The sequence below is a fragment of the Primulina eburnea genome, chromosome 1 (genome assembly GCF_022965805.1).
Source record: "Primulina eburnea isolate SZY01 chromosome 1, ASM2296580v1, whole genome shotgun sequence".
Classification (NCBI taxonomy): Eukaryota; Viridiplantae; Streptophyta; class Magnoliopsida; order Lamiales; family Gesneriaceae; genus Primulina; species Primulina eburnea.
In genome coordinates, this window is record NC_133101.1 from 40,153,130 (window position 1) to 40,177,663 (window position 24,534).

The following is a 24,534-nucleotide window of genomic DNA, read 5'->3' on the forward strand; positions in this document are numbered from 1 at the left end:
GATCTTGGCTGCCCTAGGGGCTATAGCCATGGTTAGAACATCTCCTTGTTATGTCTAAAACGATACCAAGTCAGCCTTTCAAGGCTTGGTCCATGGTTGCATCGGTTTTAAAATAAAATAAGAACAACCCCCCCTTCGATCCCATCATTTTCTGCATGTGTAATTTCGGATTTATGGGTTGGTGTGGATCTTTGTTGGCTTTTTAGCCTTAGCTACGGTTAATACCATACCCCATGATGTCTAGATCATGTCATGGTCAATCAAATGGCCAATGGAATGGTCCAAGACAGCAAACGGAGCAACTCTCCCCACGCGCACAGGTTCGCCTCTCGGGTGGGAGTTTTGGGTGATCCATGGTGTTGCTTGGATTGTGGCTGGCCTAGGGCCCTTAGCCATGGTTCAAGCCACACCTTACAATGTTATTAATAGGCTTTGGTCGGTGGTTCAAGCCCCAATGGCCATTAGCCTCGCAAACAACGCAAAGGAACGCAAGCGCTGCTGCTGTATTTTTGTGACAGCAAGTTGTGCTTCGGTTCAGAGGCTTGTTTGAGTTCTTGGTTGGCTTTTAGCCTATATTCTTGGACTGAAAAGTACCACATCAAGTTAGGAAGGTCATGTTTTTGGCCGTTTGTGATTCGGTTAATTTTAGAGGTCGTACGAGAATTTACGGTACAATGTCCCAAAATGACTCTCGAAATAGCGTTTTATGTTTTTGGCCACCATTCACCATAAATTCGAGTACTGTAATATTTGGAGAATTATTTCATCATTTTAGGTGTATTTTAATCATGACTAAATGATGGTTTGGTGTTGGTTCGGTTGGCATGGAGTCATGATTAAATACTAAGTCATTGGGCGTAATTGTCTCGTTTTTGGATTCAATTACGATGTTTTGGTCAAGTTAAATCAATTGCATATTTTTCATGTTAGAATTAGGTAGTAGCGAGCCTGGGAACGATCCAACACATTTGGTAAAATAATACAGGATATTTAACTATGTTATTTAATTATATTACGTGCAAAATAAAAAAGTTCATTTTTGAGATATATGCAATATTGCTTGTGGTCACCTCACTTCATGGGATAGCAGCTTATCATGGGATTATTACTTCACCCGGTTGACACTGGCCGGTTCATGTTCATTTATTGGTACGGATATCCAGTCCAAGGGCTGTGGTGATCTCTACCGCCCAGTATATTGTGGTTTAGTCTTATCAGACGATTCAATTCAGTTCAGGGGCCACTTGCGTAGAATATATTCTCAACATAAAATTATGACATGTTATTCATGACAGGGCTCTATCGAGCAACATTTCACTTATGATTTTCAGTTCAGTAATGCACGTATTATAATTACTCAAGACATGATATTTTTACGTTACGCCAGACTAATGATATTTTTACCATGCATGCAATTTTATTATTATTACTTGTTATTTACGATATATGCATGCTGAATCTTTAGACTCACTATACTTGATTGTTGTAGGTATTGATGAGGTCGGGATCGAGGACGGGGACCAGTGAGCCATCTTGGGTCGGCAGTAGTGGGACCCGAGAACCTCATTTTCAGCATTTACTATTTTTATGCTTAAACATTTTATCTTTTGTTGGATTATTTTAAATTGTTATTTTGCAAACAATAATTACTTCCACTGTACTATTTTGAACATTAAACTTTACTTATCAGTTTATTTTACGAATGAGACATTTTAATTATTTAAAGAGAAAATTTTAAATTTTTCTGCAAATTTTTAAATACGAATTTCGGTCCTCTACACACTAGGTGTGATTGATGCAGGTGATATTAATAATTATGATATGGGAGGTCTTAATGGATGACCTTACTGGACTGAAGGTGCATATAACCCGAGGGCCAACGCTTCAACTTTCCGCATTTAAGTTTATGGCTTATATTAAAGACTTTACGACTATTTGTTTATGCTTTTGAGAAATTTTTGAGAGGTTTAGTATGGGCTATACTTTACATAGTTATTGCTTTTATGTTGGTAAAACATTTGACGATTTTACAATTTAAAATATTTTCCTTTGACTTTTAAATGATAGTTAATTTTTTATTTTTAAAAATGGTATAAGGTATTTTCAAATTATTTATATATATATGTAAGAGGAAAAAAATAATTCTAGCACATTTTAAGTAAAACGAATAAGCAGAGGTTTCAGTTGGTATCAGAGCAATGGTTCTGTAAAGGGTTGTGCCACCATCAGCGCCGGGAAGATCAGTCGTCAAGCCTCAAATTCTAAGTTTTACATGTTTTATATGATTTAATATGATGTTACCTGCTTGATGACATAAATAATATGTTTTATGTTACATGTTTACTAGCTTTTTGTGTATATATACCTAGTATGCTTAAATTTGCTTAATGGATCAAGATATGTCACATGATTAAAAAACTTAGATATAAATGCATGTTGGTTACGTTAGAATTTGGAAAACGTTTAGATAAAATGCCTACTAGATGTGCCCCTGTTAATGAGAATCAAGACGAGAACAGTGTGAACCATAAAGGGAATACACCCCCACCACCTCCTCCGAGGGATGCTGCTACACATGCGTTAGAGTGGATGGCTCGTCTCTTCCAGCAACAGTTACAGCAGTAGCAATTGCAGCAGATGCAGGAGGCACCTAGGACCCAACATGATATTTATGATCAGTTCCGGAGGATAGGGCCGAAGGAATTTCTGGCACTACCGATTCTTTTGCTGCTGAGGGTTGGATTCGTTCACTCGAGGTACACTTTATCTATCTGGATATGGGAGATGTTGACCGTGTGAGTTGTACCATTTATCTGTTTAGGGATGACGCTTCTTTATGGAGGGAAGGAGCCGAGCATGGTGTTAACATAGCTACACTTACTTGGGCTCAATTCAAAACGATATTCTACGAGAAATATTTTAGTGCTGATGTTAGAGGGCGATTAAAGAGGGAATTTATGAGTCTCCGTCAGGGAGACACTACTGTTCCTGAATTGGTGAAGAGATTTGATAGGGGTTGTCACTTTGTACCCCTTATTGCCATGGATGATGAAGAGAAGCTTAGACACTTCATGGATGGTCTACGACCCACCATACGGAACAATGTTATGATGATGTGTCCTTTGGATTATGCTACTGCCGTTACTTATAATTCTAGTCTGAGCAATCCTTGGAGGACATCGAGTTTGAGTTACAGTGCAAAAGGTAGCAACATCAGAATAATAATCAGCCAAACAAGAAGCCATATGCGGGTCCTCCTAGACCTCAAGGGCCTCAAAAGCCCCAAGGTCGAGTCAAGAAACAAGCACAACAAAATCCACCACTTGCAGCACCAGAACCTGCAGAAGACAACCATGTAAGAAGTGCAATCGACTACACTATGGATCATGCCTGTGGGTACTACTAAGTGCTTCATATGCAAGGAAGAATGGCACAAAGCTGCGGATTGCCCGAAGAAGAATGCCTCTGTTTCTGGGCGGCATCTCCCGCTATCATGGGTTCAAAATGGCAGCCCTTGTCAAACTTACGGATAAGATCTGCCACAGATAAGTCCCCCTGTCGGAGACTCATGAACTCCCTCGTCAAGCGGCCCCTGACGTCAGCTGGGAAATAATTTCCGAATAACATCTCCTTAAACCTGGCCCAAGTGAGAGTAGCGACATCGACTGCATGTGCAGCTCCCTCCCACCACAGTGACGCGTCGTCCCTCAGCATATAAATGGGGCACTAGCCTGCTCGTCATCCCTCATTTGTAAGTACTCGAAGTGTAACTCCAGAAACCTAATCCATCCATCTGCCACGAATGGATCGGTGGTACCCCCGAACTCCTTCAGGTTAAGCCGGCGTACCTGGCCTGGTCGCCATCCTAGAATATCATATTGTCTGTCAATGCTGAGGTCGCGTCTGGGAGGCGTGAATCTGAATACATTCCAATTTATAAACGTAACCCATCATGCATTTAATCTAGTTTTTTTAAAATAATAAACATTAAATTGTAACATTTGTTAAACAAGTACGGTAAATCATTGTAAAGCGTTAAATCATGTTAACATGCAGGTGATAGCAGTAAATCATTTAAAATATTTAAATCATAAAAGCTTACAGACTTGAGGCTAGAAGAGTGGGGGGCAGAAGCTGTCGGTGGCACAACCCTATACAGGACCATTGCTCTCATACCAATTGAAACGTCTGCTCATTTTAAAAGTGCGGAAATAATTTTTTTTAAAAGCTCACATTTCGAAATAACATTTAAAATAATCGTAATTATCTGACAGTAAAAATAATGCAGTTTAAATTAATCAAACTTATCCAAAAATCATACATAAACATGAACGAGTAAAAATCTTAAAATCGTCAACATAATAAAACATTCATCGCCTCTCAAAGCTCAAAAATCGTAATGCGGAAAACATGCGGTCCTCGGGTCGTGTCACCGCATCAAGCTTGCCTACTCAGAGTTCGGCACCTCCAGTCTCCTCATCATTAAACTCACCTGCATCACACACGCCTAGTGAGTATAAAGACTCAACACACCTGTACCAGGAATAACAAGTACATATACATGGCACACAGCAGTGAAAAATACCATACTCAACATACCTTTCATGAACTTAAAAGCATAACATAAATGTGTCGTGCAAAAATCATATCGTGTCAAAGCATGTCATCATATACTTATACATTTTCATTTAATTGAATTCAGTTCATTAGCTGTGACTTTCGTATCAGCTCTATCGATGGATCCATCTACGTATAACCACGGTACCGGGCGGCTGGGACATCAACGACAGCATTACCCGTCCACTGAGCCTTGGCCTCAGCTCATCATATCTCATGTCATCGTATATATAAAAATCGTCAGTCACAACCAATTCTCATCCTTCAAAAATATCATCATATTCACTACTAAATAAAACATGCATATACGTAATTTTTTCCTAAAACCAAGCATACACCGTATTTATCATAATTTCATAAAAATCATAAACATGATGCATAACATAAAAAAAACATGATAAAATGTGCTCAGGGCGCTGCCATGACCAAAATCTCACCCTGGGTGCAAAATGACCATTTTGTCCCTGGAAACCCAAAAATTACCGTTTTACCCCTGAACCTCTAAAATTGACCCGAAGCTTACCAAACTCCTTAAAATGTACCAAAACATATTTATAAGCATTCCTAGACATAAACTCAAGCACATTTCAGAACTTAACCGATTCGTTTTAAAACTTGGACCGGGGTCCCGGTCTTAACTCGAATCGACTCGAAACTTATCTAAAATTTTCCCAACATTTTACCATGCATTTACAACACCTAAAGGTCCTAAAACCCAAAGATTCATACCCCTAAACTCACTAAAACCATCCCGCCACAGTTGATGGAAAAATCTACAATTTCCCTTCTCAAACCCGCAAGGCACCACTCGCACTCTAGCATCCCTAGGCTCGCACCAACTCGCACCAAACACGAATCAAGCCATCTAGGACCTAGACCAAACCCTAAGGGACATACCAGCACCACAGACCTAGTCCCATGCACACGAGAAATCACAATCACACGCTAGCACGCCAAGAACTCCAACCCACGGTCACTACTCCTCACTCACGCTCGATCGGTGTAATGGATTGCACCAGTAGCGTTCGAGCCTCTCTCAGCCATGGCTCAGATCCCAAATGGTTTGATCCAGGCCCTATATCGGCCCATGCACTGCCGGCCACATCCAGATCACGCGATCACCCCGAAACCCTCACAAAACTTGGCACCACTACTCGGCCCTTCAACCTACAGCCCCAACAAAGATTCTAATCCTCAAGACCATATTTTATCACCATGTTCAGTGTCTTAACAGTCAAGAACTGTAGCCCCTGACACAGCATACAAGAAAGCGTGAGTAATTGATTAAAAGATGCAAGAACATAAGTAAAAACCGAAAATCTTTCATGTACAAGGCTGGATCGAGATTTCACACCCAATAAAACACACAACAACATGTATATGATGTAAATGATGTAGAAATAAGAGTATGGGGCGTGCCTTGATGTTATAAACGCGATGAGATCGAAGAACGAGTGTTGGAGGAATTTCTTTGCAAGAAAAATGAAGTGGCCGAGACTTTGCTGCTACGAAAACCAAGAGAAAAAGCTGGTGGATGGGGAGGTGTCGGCTAGTGCAATAGTGATTAGGTTTAGGGTTAATTAGTTGTTAATTAAATAGATAACAATAAGCTAATGGGCCCAAAATTACTAATTAAAATTTTCAAAAAGAGTTTTAAGCCTAATACGCTTAAAATTGGGCCCATTAAATATACGTACGCTAAAAAATATGTTCTGACGGGTAGAAATATCCAACAAATTCCATTCTTGAAAAATACCTTTAAAACACTTTATAATAATTAATAAAAATTAATCATGTGATAAAAATAATTTTCCTGAAAATTCTCCGGTCTTCGTTCCTCGTTCGAACGTGAAAAACATCAAGAAACCTTAATGCATGAACTTTTAAAATTTCATAAAATAAATTCTATCATTTATAATATGCATTTTTATCATTTATAATTATGCATAAAAATAATTAAACTCATTGAAGGATCGTTTGTGCTAGTGCCTTCGAAGACATCTCTCACTCGACAATCTCCAATGAGCTTCAATAGCTCGTGTTCTAAGATTATTAACACCGATGAATTAAATCAAGTTTGGTTAAAATCAAACAGCAGAAACTCGAAGTAACCCTTCGTGAAGAATAATGTTATATTAGAAAACATTTTAATTTATATAAACTGACTAACTGAAGGAGACTAGATTAGTTTTTGCATTCTTCAGTTAAGTTACGGTGACAACTGAACTGATGAATACTCCAACTGATCAAAACAGTTTGAAAGCAGTAGTTAATCAGTTGAATACACAAGATATGTTTATGGATATTCGGAGACTTCAACTGCTCCTACGTCACCCTTTCTATCTCCACGGATAAGATCCACTAGAAGACTTTGATTTATACAACTACTTGTACAAACCCACTCAGCTAGGACTTACCCATTGACTAAACTGAATTCCTAGCTACGACTGAAGGCAGAACCTTCCAGCCAACACTTCTTTAACGTCTATGTTTCAAAGACTACATACATAAGTTTAACGTCTATGTGCAAGACTGTTTTTGGGTGATGAAAGTGTGTGTGTGTGTGTGTGTGTGAGAACTGAACAAGGTTGTTCTCACACATTGAGGGAAATATGCTTCTAATCTAAGCTGATATATCTGTGAAGAGATCCCTCGATTAGTGATACTAGATGCTGCACACTAAGGTAGATCATTTGTAGTAGCCCGAATTCCAAATTGGGTAATTAACGGAGTAATGGTGATTAAGAAGGTTTAATGTGTAATTTTGACCGAGTCATGATCGGACGGACCGAAGATGGTTCGGAAGCACCGAAGAGTTCGTAAGGTCCGAAGTGAGTTCGGTGGATCCGATCATTAGGTGTCAAGAGTTGATCGACACGTGGGAGTTCGGACGTTCCGAAGTGTAGGTTCGGTGGATCCGATCATGAGGTGTCAAGAGCAGCTGGACGCGTGCATGTTCGGACGGTCCGAAGTGTATGATCGGAGGATCCGATCATGAGCTGTCAAGAGCCAATGGACACGTAGCGTTCGGACGTTCCGAAGTGTTGTTCGGAGGATCCGAACATGGCCTATAAATAGTGCTCGGATTTCCTCATTTTGACTTGCCAATTTCTTGAGTTTTGCCTCATAGTTGAGAGGATTTGGAAGGTTTCTAGGGTAGTTGTTGGTCGAGCGATAGCCAAGAGCTGCCAGGAGTAGTAGCGTAGCGGCGTCTGAGTTACGAGGCAATCGACATCAAAGGGCTGTCGACGGACGAAGGTAAACCCTAAACCTTTGGTAGTACTAGGGAGTACTGGTTTTGCTAGTCGAGCATGGTAGTATTGATTGAGTATGCTTTTGATGCGTAGGCTTGTGCTAGACCTGATTAGCGGTGTTGCGTAAGGATAGGTTTGCTGTGATAGAGGTACGAAAGTACTATCCGAGATATCCTGGTTGAGTATACATTCTTATATGTGTTGCATGATTATGTGGTGCATTGATATATGTCATTTGATGCATGCTATTATGTCACGTTTATTACTGCACGTTGCATTTCATGTTGAGCCGTATCTTCTTCGAGATAGCCTTTACTGTTGAGCTGTATCTCTTTCGAGATAAGCTATATCTTGGGGCCGCTCAGCCCTGTCTTGTGGACGCATGGACACCGAGAGTACACAGTGGCCGACGGGTCGGGAGGGCTTCGGTGGTCCGGGACATTTTAGGTCCACGTCTGTCTTGTAGTGGATGCAGTGACCCAGAGGTGTACCGCGCGGCACTATCCACTTGGCGCCTCTAGACTGAGCATTGTTGAGATCCTTTTGTGACTCCTGTTTCTTGACTACCCCGGTATCATGATCATAGCATGTGCATTTCATATAGGTCTGTATACTCATACTTTTGTACTGGGCGTTCTTATCGCTCACGTCCTCGGTTTTGTTTATTCTTGGACACCCCATTTCCCACGGGGCAGGCCTCAGGTTGGACAGCTCAGGAGGAGCAGGAGGAGGACGTTGAGTAGCTGGTTGGTTTAGTTAATCGGTATTGTTGTTGACTATTTCCGCTGTTATCTCTGATTATTGTTAATTAGGTTATTTGCATGCTTAGTTTTTGATTAGTAGGTGATTCTGAAACGGGTCACTACATTTATGGTATCAGAGCATGCGTACGATTTTGGGATATAGATTTCTGTTTTGGGAATTCCGTTGACCAATTTACTAGTTTCCCCATTCTATGTTGTAGCGATGGCTGACCACTTTGGTGATGAGAGTAGTCAGGGAAGTGTAGGTCGTTGGGGTGACCAGGACGATTTGTTAAGCGTCATAAGTTACTGTATGTTTCTCTTGATGTCATTCTTTCCGTTTCTACTCCGATGGGTCATTCGGTGTTAGCGAAGCGTCTAGTGATGGGTTGTCCTTTAGATTTTGAGGGTAACGATGTTGTTATTTTCGTTTTGTTCATTCTCTAAGCCTGATTTCGAGGACGAAATCGTTTTAAGGGGGGGAGAATGTAGTAGCCCGAATTCCAAATTGGGTAATTAACGGAGTAATGGTGATTAAGAAGGTTTAATGTGTAATTTTGACCGAGTCATGATCGGACGGACCGAAGATGGTTCGGAAGCACCGAAGAGTTCGTAAGGTCCGAAGTGAGTTCGGTGGATCCGATCATTAGGTGTCAAGAGTTGATCGACACGTGGGAGTTCGGACGTTCCGAAGTGTAGGTTCGGTGGATCCGATCATGAGGTGTCAAGAGCAGCTGGACGCGTGCATGTTCGGACGGTCCGAAGTGTATGATCGGAGGATCCGATCATGAGCTGTCAAGAGCCAATGGACACGTAGCGTTCGGACGTTCCGAAGTGTTGTTCGGAGGATCCGAACATGGCCTATAAATAGTGCTCGGATTTCCTCATTTTGACTTGCCAATTTTTTGAGTTTTGCCTCATAGTTGAGAGGATTTGGAAGGTTTCTAGGGTAGTTGTTGGTCGAGCGATAGCCAAGAGCTGCCAGGAGTAGTAGCGTAGCGGCGTCTGAGTTACGAGGCAATCGACATCAAAGGGCTGTCGACGGACGAAGGTAAACCCTAAACCTTTGGTAGTACTAGGGAGTACTGGTTTTGCTAGTCGAGCATGGTAGTATTGATTGAGTATGCTTTTGATGCGTAGGCTTGTGCTAGACCTGATTAGCGGTGTTGCGTAAGGCTAGGCTTGCTGTGATAGAGGTACGAAAGTACTATCCGAGATATCCTGGTTGAGTATACATTCTTATATGTGTTGCATGATTATGTGGTGCATTGATATATGTCATTTGATGCATGCTATTATGTCACGTTTATTACTGCACGTTGCATTTCATGTTGAGCCGTATCTTCTTCGAGATAGCCTTTACTGTTGAGCTGTATCTCTTTCGAGATAAGCTATATCTTGGGGCCGCTCAGCCCTGTCTTGTGGACGCATGGACACCGAGAGTACACAGTGGCCGACGGGTCGGGAGGGCTTCGGTGGTCCGGGACATTTTAGGTCCACGTCTGTCTTGTAGTGGATGCAGTGACCCAGAGGTGTACCGCGCGGCACTATCCACTTGGCGCCTCTAGACTGAGCATTGTTGAGATCCTTTTGTGACTCCTGTTTCTTGACTACCCCGGTATCATGATCATAGCATGTGCATTTCATATAGGTCTGTATACTCATACTTTTGTACTGGGCGTTCTTATCGCTCACGTCCTCGGTTTTGTTTATTCTTGGACACCCCATTTCCCACGGGGCAGGCCTCAGGTTGGACAGCTCAGGAGGAGCAGGAGGAGGACGTTGAGTAGCTGGTTGGTTTAGTTAATCGGTATTGTTGTTGACTATTTCCGCTGTTATCTCTGATTATTGTTAATTAGGTTATTTGCATGCTTAGTTTTTGATTAGTAGGTGATTCTGAAACGGGTCACTACATCATTAGTAACACAATTAACAAGTTTTGTTATCATTAAAATCAAGATTGCGAACTTGAAAAGTTCCAACAATTTCCGCCTTTTTGATGAATAAAAAACTTGAGCAGTTAAGCGCAATATATTCAGTTTAAGAGTTAGTATATTCAAACTGTCGAAAGCTCCCCCTTAAAAACTGAATTAAAGAAATTTTGAAGACTAAAGAAAACTCTCCCTATAAAACTGCATTAGTAGTCAAAAAGGATTTAATGCAGTACTTTTCAGTTGACTGAGAGAGTAACTAGATTTTAAGCTAAATTTTTTTACAAAGAAAAGCTCCCCCTCAGAAACTGAATAAAACCCATATTTGAGAAATGTGGGGACCCGGACGCTGATCTTTTCTTAATTATCTTTGGGATTTAATTATCAACTCAGATAAAACAGGGTCTAAAATTTTTTTCTTTTTAAAATACAAAATGCGCAAGGTAATGGCATATACGTAATATACATATCTGTATAAAACTACGTTTCAGTACAAAAATACAATAATGTACAATAGTCTTTCAATTAATCTAAGGTTTGACTACTAAAGTTCAAGTAATACAATCCAATCTACTGTAAGTCTGAATCACCACGCTAAACTCGTCTTCTCTCATCATCTTCTTGACCCCGATCCTGCCTCACCTGATGTCATGCACACATACAAACAAGACACCAGCCGGATAACTCCGGTGAGAATAAATCCCAGTATAAAACATGGTAAGCATGTATATAAACAAACTAATTCATAAAACATGCCGTCATGTATAAACACAATATATTTCATAATCAATGAAATTAAATCAAATAAGCATGTAACTCAAATCAGATAAACATGCATATAAACGATCTAAATCATAAAAACATGCTAGCACAACTGGAAGCAATAACGATGGGTCCCATGATCTAAGAGCCACATCCATATAAGCATGAAGTCCTAATCAAATCATGTCTAGACTTGACTCGATCTATAACTCTAGGGATCCCGGTGTGAATAAGACGATCTATCACCTACCCTACCACTCGAGGTGATTGTACGTCTTATTCCTAGACTTCGGTCTGATCTGTATCCACATCTACAATAGGAGAGGTGATCTTCTCCTAAGCTGTGATATCACCGAACGTCTAGCAGTCTGGCTGATCTCCAAACTGTCCTATCTTAAATGCATGAATACAATCAGTAAACAAAGCATAATCATATAAAACATAAACAAGAATATAGTATGTGATTTATTGGGCAACTCAAGTGGTGATCTCAATTGATTTGTTTCTTACCGAATATCACATAAATTATACCTTTGTCGTCCCCGTCTGAGGAAGACGAAGTCTCGAAGTTCAGTCTGTCCATATCCGATCTGAAATGACAAAATCAAATACACTGTATCAATGTGTAGCTCAATTCACAATCTGTTCTGATCAATACTCAACTCAGAATATAATCTGATCAATATCTGAACAATACACAATCTGATTCATATCAACGCTATCACGATGAAATATAAATCATTACTGAATCTGATCAATCTGAATTAACTGATGTTTCGACGGTATAATAACACAATCTGAATAACCCCGTCAGTCTGAACATCACATATATAATACTGGAACTCATAATCTGTGTCAATACAATTCATACTCTGAATACTAACACAATTCTGATATAGAATCTCAGTCAATATCTTTCAAAAAAATCATAACAATTACAGAAACAATCTGTTCGTTACTCTGACTTCAATTCTATAATGTCTACGGTAGCAGAAACACCATATCTGAATCTTTTTCAATTCTGACAATATCATAAATTCAAAACAGGTCTAAACGTAACAAAACTTACGTCCAGTTATAGCCTGCGTTGATACGAATGAAAGCGGACCGGTTACGGTGGCCGGAAACGCAACGGAAGCATAAATTTCGAAAAATAACATAGAAATTTCGGCCACCTTGGTTTTTCATGCAATATTTACAAAACAAAACATACATAGGATGTTTTAGAATTTTTACCTATCAACTTCAAGAAGTTGATGATGGCTCCAACTTAGTTGCTAGCAACTAAGCTCTTCTTGGCAAGATAAGTCTACAAGCTTCCTTCCTCCAAAAATCAAGCCCACCACTTAACAATGTAAATCCCCTCAAGTTTTGCACTAGAAAAACTTGAGGATTTTTCAAAGAGAATGATTTTTGCTCTCCAAAATGAAGAACAAAAACTTGAAAAACGAGAGAGAAAACACTCAAAAATTTCGGCCAAGTGAAGTGAGAGTTGAGTGTGGGAGACTAGCCTAGGTTGTTGTGTAAAGTTGTCTCTCAAAAGTTGCATGCTTTTGGAATTTTTTAATAAAAAGTAATCAACAACCTTTCACATCCCAAGCATGCAAACCCTAGCATGTCTCACATATATTATATGGTTTTTAACACATTAAAAACCATAGACTAAATTTTATTATCTCAAACACATTTGAGATTAATTAAATATTACTTGATTTTACTCAAGTCCCACTAGTTAAATAATTATTTAAATTGAGCTCTACAAGACTCAATATTATTTAATTAATTCAACACTTGAATTAATTTAATTATTTAGACTCTACTAGGTCCACTAGTGTTTAATTAATTCAACACTTGAATTAATTTAATTTAGTCCACAATAATATTTATGAAAATCACAATTTTCAACTACATTATTTACGTGGCCAAATTTTAATCTTAGGAACACTTCCATAAATTAAAATTTATATTTCTCTCATAGAAGTCATACTTCTAATTTTCTTTACGCTTATAAACACATTTATAAGCCGTTCAACACATTGAACTATTTTACTTCTCTTCGGGATTTACTAAGCAAGTACTTGTGTGGCCCTCAATGGTTCATTGATACAACTAGCCGTGGGTTCACATCTCAATGTGATTCGGACTAAACATGTCCTTATACGAGCATACCCCAATTGCTCCATTCTTACTTATCAACTCTTTGATAGTAAGAACGTCAGAACTCAAGTCTGATAATACCCAACCAATCACGTTAAACGCCTAGCAGCATCGCTTACGTGATTCCCTAGGTATCACATGATAGTGCCTGCAAGAACCATTCAATTATGGTTAACGTACAGTACGGTCCCTTCAACTCATATATCCCGACCGATTCGACAACTATTGGTTTATCGAGAGTTGTCAATGAATCGATACTATGTGTCATGTTGTGGTTGCATCGATGGTGTAATCTATGAAACCCCTTTCATAATTACCACCATACTCTGATCAGAGATTTCAACCCACACATACATGCAAAACACATAGGATATCCATACCCGTAGGTAAGCGGTGAATCCCCGGCTACAATGCATCGACTCCTATATGTTTCGCCGTAACACCCAACCTTGCCACCTGATGACCCCATAAGAGTCGGTAAACAAGTCAAAGTGAAACGCTAGCATATAGAGTTTCAATGTTGTCCCGGGTCATAAGGACTAATGGTGTACAACCATAAACTAGGACTTTTCCACTCGATAAGTGAGAACCACTTGGAAAGTCCTTTATAGAGGGTTGTTCAGTGCACTCTACCAGGAGCACCTATCTGCATGCTCGGACATCACAATGTCCCCTACAAATGAAACATGGTACTCACATCGCAGATACTAGTCTCTAACTCGAGCGGCCTTTATCCTTCTTAGTGGCGGCTGAATCGACTAGGAACGGTTTAGAATATACAGTATTCCAAATATGAGTTTCATGATACTCATCATATGAGCATCTCATATTCTTTCTACTATTTGTATATTCAAGGACTTTATCTATGCAACTAGAATGGGTATAAAGATAAAGATGCGCCAAATTAATAAATTGAAATATTATTAAAATAAAGATCGTTTATACAAAGAGTTTCATTGTGAACAGTCGGCCAACACTTGGCTCGACGTGCACCTACTCTAACAATCTCCCACTTGCACTAGAGCCAACTACCTATATACTTTAGACCCATTAACTCGCGATGCTTCTCGAACGATGGTCCTGGTAAAGGCTTAGTTAGTGGATCAGCAACATTATCTGCGGAGCCGACTTTGTCAATCACGACATCTCCTCTTTCCACGATCTCTCTGAGGATGTGGTACTTTCTCAATACATGTTTGGACTTCTGATGAGACCTTGGCTCCTTCGCCTGAGCTATGGCTCCCGTGTTGTCACACATCACCGGGATAGGAGCAACTCCATTAGGAATGACGCCCAACTCTTGGACGAAATTCCTAATCCAAACAGCCTCCTTTGCTGCACCCGATGCAGCAATGTATTCTGCCTCAGTGGTGGAATCCGCAGTACTGTCTTGCTTGGAACTCTTCCAAGAGACAGCACCACCATTGAGCATGAATATGAATCCGGAGGTTGACTTCGAGTCATCAACATCGCTTTGGAAGCTAGAGTCGGTATAGCCTTCCAATTTCAGTTCTCCACCCCCATAGACCAAAAACAACTTATTGGTCCTTCTCAAATACTTGAGGATGTCTTTCACAGCTTTCCAGTGTGGAAGACCAGGGTTGGATTGATATCTACTCACTACACTTAGAGCAAATGCCACGTCAGGACGTGTAGATATCATCCCATACATGATACTACCAATAGCCGAAGCATACGGAATTCGTGTCATCGCCGCTATCTCTGCATCAGTCTTGGGAGACATAGACTTGGATAGGGACACGCCATGACACATTGGTAGATGTCCTCTCTTGGACTCATCCATCAAGAACCGCTTCACGATGGTATCAATGTATGTGGACTGGGTGAGACCAAGCAATCTTCTTGATCTATCTCTATAGATCTGTATTCCCAATACAAAAGATGCTTCACCCAAGTCCTGCATTGAGAACTTACTTGCTAACCATATCTTTGTTGATTGCAACATTCCTACATCATTCCCAATGAGTAGAATGTCATCAACATAAAGAACAAGGAATGTCACAGCACTCCCACTGACCTTCTTATACACACAGGGTTCCTAAGGATTCTTAGTAAAACCAAACTCTTTGATTGTACTATCGAATCTGAGGTTCCAGCTCCTCGATGCCTGCTTAAGACCATAAATAGATCTTTGAAGTTTGCATACCATATGCTCACTTCCGATGGATGTAAACCCTTCAGGTTGAGACATGTAAATTTCTTCCTTAATATCCCCATTAAGGAAGGCTGTGTTTACATCCATCTGCCATATCTCATAGTCATACCATGCAGCTATGGCTAGCAATATCCTAATGGACTTGAACATCGCAACTGGAGAAAAGGTTTCCTCATAGTCAACACCTTGTCTTTGAGTATACCCTTTCGCTACCAATCGCGCTTTGAAGGTCAATACCTTCCCATCCGCCCCAAGTTTCCTCTTGTAATCCATTTACACCCTATGGGAACAGTTCCCTCAGGTGGATCCACAAGATTCCACACTTGGTTCGAATGCATGGAATTCATCTCAGATTCCATTGCTTCAAGCCATTTGGATGAATCGGCATCTGATAACGCTTCCTTGAAGGTCCTTGGATCACATCCAAGATTAGGCTCCTCATGGCCCTCTTCAAGAAGCAGACCATACCTCACAGGTGGTCTCGAGACTCTCTCGGTTCTTCTAGGAGCTTGTATCTCCTCACTTGGCTTCTCGGGTGTGGGTTCTACAACTGTGGGTGTCTCTCGAACCTCTTCGAGTTCTATCATCTCGCCTTTTCTATCCAATAGAAATTCCTTTTCCAAAAAGGTTGCGTTCCTAGAAACAAACACCTTTGTTTCTTGAGGATGATAGAAATAATATCCAATGGAATTCCTTGGATATCCCACAAAGTAGCATAAAATGGATCGACTATCCAATTTATCTCCCACTGTCTGCTTCACATAAGCAGGACACCCCCATATTCTAAGATAAGAATATTTGGGAGGCTTACCCATCCATATCTCATATGGTGTCTTGTCAACTGCCTTTGTATGGACATTGTTCAACAACAGTGCCGCTGTTTCAAGCGCATATCCCCAAAAGGATGGCGGCAACTCCGTGAATCCCATCATAGACCGAACCATGTCCATCAAAGTCCGGTTATGACGCTCCGAAACACCATTCAACTGTGGTGTAGCGGGCGGAGTCCACTGCGAGAGAATCCCATTCTCTCTAAGATACTCTTGGAACTCGGCACTCAAGTACTCACCACCTCGATCCGATCGAAGTGTCTTGATGCTTCGTCCCAATTGCTTCTCTACTTCACTTCTGAATTCTTTGAACCTTTCAAAGGCTTCAGACTTGTATTTCATCAAATACACATACCCATACCTCGAATGGTCATCGGTAAAGGTGATGAAGTAGGCATGTCCATGCTTAGTGGTGATGCTAAGCGGACCGCACACATCGGTATGGATCAAATCCAATAACCCTTTGGCTCGCTCCGCATGGCCCTTAAAGGGAATTTTGGTCATCTTTCCTTTCAGACAGGATTCACAAGTCGTGAGAGCATTAATATCGGACATATCAAACATGCCAACTCCCACTAACTTGTTCATCCTTCTTAGGGATATATGACCTAATCGAGCATGCCATAATTGTGCCGAATTAAGAGTATCTTGTTTGCGCTTATTTGTTGTTGTTATCGTTTGGACATTGTTAAGTGGAATATCTTTTAATTTTAAGGTGTAGAGATTGTTTTCAAGTTCACCGGTACCAACTAAACATTCATTCTTGTAAATATTGCAAACACCTTTGCCAAATAAACAAGAAAATCCATCGATATCAAGCATAGAAATGGAAATAATGTTTTTGATCAAGTCTGGTACAAATAAAACATCTCTTAAAACCAAATTAAAATCATTGTTCAAACATAAATAAACATCTCCCACAGCCTTGGCAGCAACCCTTGCTCCATTGCCCAACCTCAAGAAGGTCTCACCTTCCCTGAGCTTCCTACTTCTTCCCATCACCTGCAAATCATTACAGAGATGTGAGCCACAGCCGGTATCCAATACCCAAGAAGTAGAGTTAATGGAGATATTCACTTCAATGTAAAACATACCTTTGCCAGAACCCTTCTGCGCAAGATATTCCCTGCAGTTACGCCTCTAATGTCCAGGCTTCTTGCAGTAGTGACAGATGTCAACAGTCTTCTCAGCCTTGGCTGGCGCGGCTGCCACTACGGGACTCGGAGTCTGCCTCTTCAAGGGCTCGCTCTTCTTGGGGCGCTGGAAAGAACGCTTCTTTCCCTTCCCATGTGGACCGGTCTTCGTGCCAGATGAAGAGCCCACATAAAGAACCGACTTCTCCTTCTTGATGGTGGACTCAAAGGTTACAAGCATGTTCACCAACTCTTCAAGGCTGGGCTCGAGCTTGTTCATATTGAAGTTCACGACAAAAGGATCGAAAGAGCTAGGCAGTGACAACAGTAGCACATCCGTGGTCAACTCTGATGGCAAGATCAAATCCATGCCCACGAGCTTGTCCACGAGCCCAATCAACTTTAGGCCATGCTCATGGACTGAAGTCCCATCTCGCATGCGTAAAGTGATGAGCTCCTTTACTGTGGCATGCCTCAAAGGCCGAGTCTGCTCACCGAAGAGCTCCTTGAGGTGCAAATGAATGTCAGCAGCATTCTTTGCATCCTCGAATCGCCTTTGCAGCTCATCGTTCATCGAAGCTTGCATGTAACACTTGGCCTTCAAGTCATGGTCGCACCAATCCTTGTAGGTCTGCAGTTCCTCGGGACTGCAGTCAGTCGGAGCCTCATCAGGGGGCGACTCAGTCAGTGTGTATGCGATTCTCTCCGAGTTTAGGACGATCTTTAAATTTCTTAGCCAAGTGATATAGTTTGGTCCGGTTAGAACGTGTTTTTCAAGAATAACGGAAAACGGGTTGCGAATTGATGACATTGTCACAGATTTGTACTGAAAAGTAAAACAGATAAATGTTAATGACTATTTTAAAATATTTAATAAGATATAAAGTTTGGACTTTTACTTTATAAATTATCGCTCCCACTGTTTTGACATTTTCACTACCCTCTAGTGAAAACGGGAAACACTTTCCTCAGTAGGTACGTAAGGTCCAATTAGCGAATTGTGATCCCGAATAATATCGGCCATCACAACTCCTAAAAGGTAGTTTCCAATTGCATCGCCATGCAACCCTCTACGTATACTTTTGTCTCACGTTTGATTAGGACCCAATAATATGACGTCGTTCATCTTTACGTGTCAAGCCTAACCCATCGATATTGAACCTTAATAGACGGTCGCCATGAGTTCCCTCAATAATATGAGCCGAAATCATGGGAGTTCCACGTAGTTCACATCACCATGTCAATGGATGTCACAGCTTTCCGGCACCCAGGGCCCCTCAATAATATGAGCCGAGCCCCGAGTACGGGTAGCGTTCATCATGCATCCATTGTCGATGGAAGACAAGGAAATTATAAACAAATTTATAATTCCCCTTTTCGGACTTGATATTAATTTTGAATCTTATTCAAAATGAGGGTTTTTAATTTTGAAAGGTCTCATCATTAATTTTATTTTAAAAGCTCGCCATGTTTGATCGTATGTTTGCCGGATTCATGCAACTTTGTTATTATAACAATAATAACGCACATACTCATTATTTATAACATATCATGCATATATTATAAATAGAAAACAGTACAAGGATGATCAATTGCCTCAAAACTAATGGCCCGTGTGAGCCAAACACGGGCCTAGGTCCAATCCTAGGGTAAATGCAGGGATGCAATGCAACTAAATTATTACATTAGCATCCAATATTACATGTCTTCGATCTTCATAATCACCAAGGCCACCATCTTCCAATCTTGATCTTCCACTATTCTAATATTTACATTTAAATATCCATGGCACATAGGGATACATCTCATGGGGGTGGGAACGGGCCATAAACCAAGCCCACTTTATAAATTGATAATTATTACAATCATACAACACAAATATCCTAGCATACACCTAGCAAATTGGGCTTGGGCTTTTGATCATCCTTCATGCATAATATCACATATCATACACCATCAATTAATTATCACTATAATTAATTGATCCAATATTATATATCTTGATCCAATCACTAACCGCCACAATTATAAATTAAATCAACAAAGTATACAAACACATTTGTCTACTTTCAAATTAATTTATTTATAATCGAATTTCTTGTAAATCACAATTTACTATAAATAATTAAAGTCCTACTTCAATTATTTATTTTATGAGAAAATATGTGCAACAATTGTAAATTTAAACTTAAGGGCCCAAAACTCATTTTTCACCAAAAATAGTTTGGCCCATTTAAATTTCACAAAATTATGTTGACCATCTAATGGCCCAACAACTCAAGGCCCATGACACTAAGATTGTCCAAAACACTTTTGGAAACCCTAGCCGTCATCGCCGTCGCCGGAGCTCCCTCGCCGGAGCTCCGTCGCCGGATTACGGCAACAAAAAAAAAATTTTTTTTTTTATTTTAAAAACTGCATTTTCGGGCAGCCCCCTCGGGCTGCCCTTTGCTGCCCGAAAATTCCGGGCAGCCCTCGGGCAGCAACATGCTGCCCGAAAATTTTTTTTTTTTTTTTGTTTTTGAAGTAAAATTTTCGGCCCTTTGCAAATCTTGCACAAAAAATTCTCAAGCGGTTAGAAATCGATCTCAATACAATATTACGTAAATATAGCACAAAAACCGTAACCTTAGCTCTGATACCCCTTGAAAGCGGACCGGTTACGGTGGCCGGAAACGCAAAGGAAGCATAAATTTCGAAAAATAACATAGAAATTTCGGCCACCTTGGTTTTTCATGCAATATTTACAAAACAAAACATACATAGGATGTTTTAGAATTTTTACCTATCAACTTCAAGAAGTTGATGATGGCTCCAACTTAGTTGCTAGCAACTAAGCTCTTCTTGGCAAGATAAGTCTACAAGCTTCCTTCCTCCAAAAATCAAGCCCACCACTTAACAATGTAAATCCCCTCAAGTTTTGCACTAGAAAAACTTGAGGATTTTTCAAAGAGAATGATTTTTGCTCTCCAAAATGAAGAACAAAAACTTGAAAAATGAGAGAGAAAACACTCAAAAATTTCGGCCAAGTGAAGTGAGAGTTGAGTGTGGGAGACTAGCCTAGGTTGTTGTGTAAAGTTGCCTCTCAAAAGTTGCATGCTTTTGGAATTTTTTAATAAAAAGTAATCAACAACCTTTCACCTCCCAAGCATGCAAACCCTAGCATGTCTCACATATATTATATGGTTTTTAACACATTAAAAACCATAGACTAAATTTTATTATCTCAAACACATTTGAGATTAATTAAATATTACTTGATTTTACTCAAGTCCCACTAGTTAAATAATTATTTAAATTGAGCTCTACAAGACTCAATATTATTTAATTAATTCAACATTTGAATTAATTTAATTATTTAGACTCTACTAGGTCCACTAGTGTTTAATTAATTCAACACTTGAATTAATTTAATTTAGTCCACAATAATATTTATGAAAATCACAATTTTCAACTACATTATTTACGTGGCCAAATTTTAATCTTAGGAACACTTCCATAAATTAAAATTTATATTTCTCTCATAGAAGTCATACTTCTAATTTTCTTTACGCTTATAAACACATTTATAAGCCGTTCAACACATTGAACTATTTTACTTCTCTTCGGGATTTACTAAGCAAGTACTTGTGTGGCCCTCAATGGTTCATTGATACAACTAGCCGTGGGTTCACATCTCAATGTGATTCGGACTAAACATGTCCTTATACGAGCATACCCCAATTGCTCCATTCTTACTTATCAACTCTTTGATAGTAAGAACGTCAGAACTCAAGTCTGATAGTACCCAACCAATCACGTTAAACGCCTAGCAGCATCGCTTACGTGATTCCCTAGGTATCACATGATAGTGCCTGCAAGAACCATTCAATTATGGTTAACGTACAGTACGGTCCCTTCAACTCATATATCCCGACCGATTCGACAACTATTGGTTTATCGAGAGTTGTCAATGAATCGATACTATGTGTCATGTTGTGGTTGCATCGATGGTGTAATCTATGAAACCCCTTTCATAATTACCACCATACTCTGATCAGAGATTTCAACCCACACATACATGCAAAACACATAGGATATCCATACCCGTAGGTAAGCGGTGAATCCCCGGCTACAATGCATCGACTCCTATATGTTTCGCCGTAACACCCAACCTTGCCACCTGATGACCCCATAAGAGTCGGTAAACAAGTCAAAGTGAAACGCTAGCATATAGAGTCTCAATGTTGTCCCGGGTCATAAGGACTAATGGTGTACAACCATAAACTAGGACTTTTCCACTCGATAAATGAGAACCACTTGGAAAGTCCTTTATAGAGGGTTGTTCAGTGCACTCTACCAGGAGCACCTATCTGCATGCTCGGACATCACAATGTCCCCAACCAATGAAACATGGTACTCACATCGCAGATACTAGTCTCTAACTCGAGCGGCCTTTATCCTTCTTAGTGGCGGCTGAATCGACTAGGAACGGTTTAGAATATACAGTATTCCAAATATGAGTTTCATGATACTCATCATATGATCATCTCATATTCTTTCTACTATTTGTATATTCAAGGACTTTATCTATGCAACTAGCATGGGTATAAAGATAAAGATGCGCCAAATTAATAAATTGAAATATTATTAAAATAAAGATCGTTTATACAAAGAGTTTCATTGTGAACAGTCGGCCAACACTTGGCTCGACGTGCACCTACTCTAACAACGAACACAGTACCGAAGTCGGATTTCAATTTGGATAGACGGTTCGCTCGTAAATCAATTTCTGAATTAGAACTGAAAGCTTCTCCCTCAATTCTCGATTTTCTTTCTGAATTAACGTTTGTATGTGTATATATATATATATAACTCGTGCAAGATAACCCAAGTGGCGTCGTGCATGTGCTGCACGTTTCGCGCATATGCGCGCACAAAGTCGCGCATATGCGCCAGTTCTTAGAACCAGCATTTTTCCTTCTCGCGCATATGCGCCACTTTTCTCGTGCATATGCGCCACTTTTCTCGTGCATATGCGCCAAGCCTACTGTCCCTCCCGCGCATATGCGCCATCTATGTCACGCATATGCGCCGAACCTTCTGGACATGTCGCGCATATGCGCGCATTTCTTCGCGCATGTGCGCCATGGCTTCGGCCCTTCTCATTATTTGATGTATTTTCTCGTCTTTTCCGGTCCGATCGGTTTCGTCTATAATCATATTGATTATCACCAATAAATCATAATAATCCTCATCAAATCATTTCGGATTAACAGGATATATTTCTCGGGCCTTACAAGAAATATTTAAATTGGTCAATTAATCATTCAAGCATCGTAAGAAAGATAACTGAGAATATATGTTCAATCCCAATGGAACACAACTGAATAAACATGATGTTTCATTTAAATAAGTTTCTCAAGAATTTACATCTAAGTGTATACATCAGTTGAAAAAGGAAAATTGCTATAGCAATAGCATATTTTTAACAGCAACGATATCAGTCGGTTTCTGTGATAGAACTGGACATACCATCAGCTAGTTGTCTTGATAGCTTGAACTGCTGCATCAGTTGTGAGTTCCATTTGCTAGAGAAACGAGTTAAAATTCATTGTACTTGTCCTCTGTGCTCATCCAACTGGTCGAACAGACTCTGACTAGGCTCACGTGGAGTTCAGCTGGTGATTAAATCAACCAACATCCCAACATAGATGAGTTTCGTCTGAAGAACAACTGACTTGGTAGGTTTGAAATTGATTTCTTGTTCAGTGAGCAATTTAGGTTTGCATCTTTGCATATGTTCCTCAGTCCCCTGCAGCCTGATTAAAACCCCTAAGTAAAGAGTCTAAAGAAGTGTCCATAACGAACATTGTAGAACCAATCCTTTCAACTCTTTACCAAAGAGCGAAATATAAATATTTTTAATTAGTTTTGAAAATTGTATAAAACATTTTTAAATAGCTTTTAACACTATTTTAAGGCAACACATTTTAAAACACAGTTTTCTTCAAATTTTCTTCTTAGAACAACCTGCTCTGATACCAACTGAAGGATCGTTTGTGCTAGTGCCTCGAAGACATCTCGCACTCGACAATTTCCAATGAGCTTCAATATCTCGTGTTCTAAAAATATTAACACCGATGAATTAAATCGAGTTTGGTTAAAACAAAGCGGAAGAAACTCGAAGTAATCCTTCGTGAAGAATAATGTTATATTAGAAAATATTTTAACTTATGTAAACTGACTAACTGAAGGAGACTATATTAGTTTTTGCATTCTTCAGTTCAGTTATGGTGACAACTGAACTGACAAATACTCCAACTGATCAAAAAAGTTTGAAAGCAGTAGTTAATCAGTTAAATACACAAGATATGTTTATGGATGTTAGGAGACTTCAACTCCTCCTACGTCACCCCTTCTATCTCCAAGGATAGGATAAATTAAAAGACTTTGATTTATACATTTACTTGTCCAAACCCACTCAGCTAGGACTTATCCACTGCCTAAACTGAACTCCTAGCTACTACTGAAGGCAGCACCTTCCAACCAACACTTCTTTAACGTCTATGTGTCAAAGACTACATACACAAGTTTAACGTCTTTGTGCAAGACTGTTTTTGGGTGATGAGAGTGTTTGTGTGTGTGAGAACTGAACAAGGTTATTCTCACACACGGAGGGAAATATGCTTCTAATCTAAGCTGATATATCTGTGAAGAGATCTCTCGACTGGGCTGAATATTTCTCTTAAGCTAATATAACTTTGAAGCGAGCCCTTTCTCTCTTTTTCTTGGGTTATCTTTTTGTTATGTTGTTCTGAGTCTTCACTGATCTCTTCCTTATATAGGAGGGAAAACTGATCGTACAGTGAGACTAAATTATTGTATTCGTTTCATTTGAATCGGCTTCTTGGACTTTGTGTCTCGACTTTTCGACTGTCCTTCTGAAGCG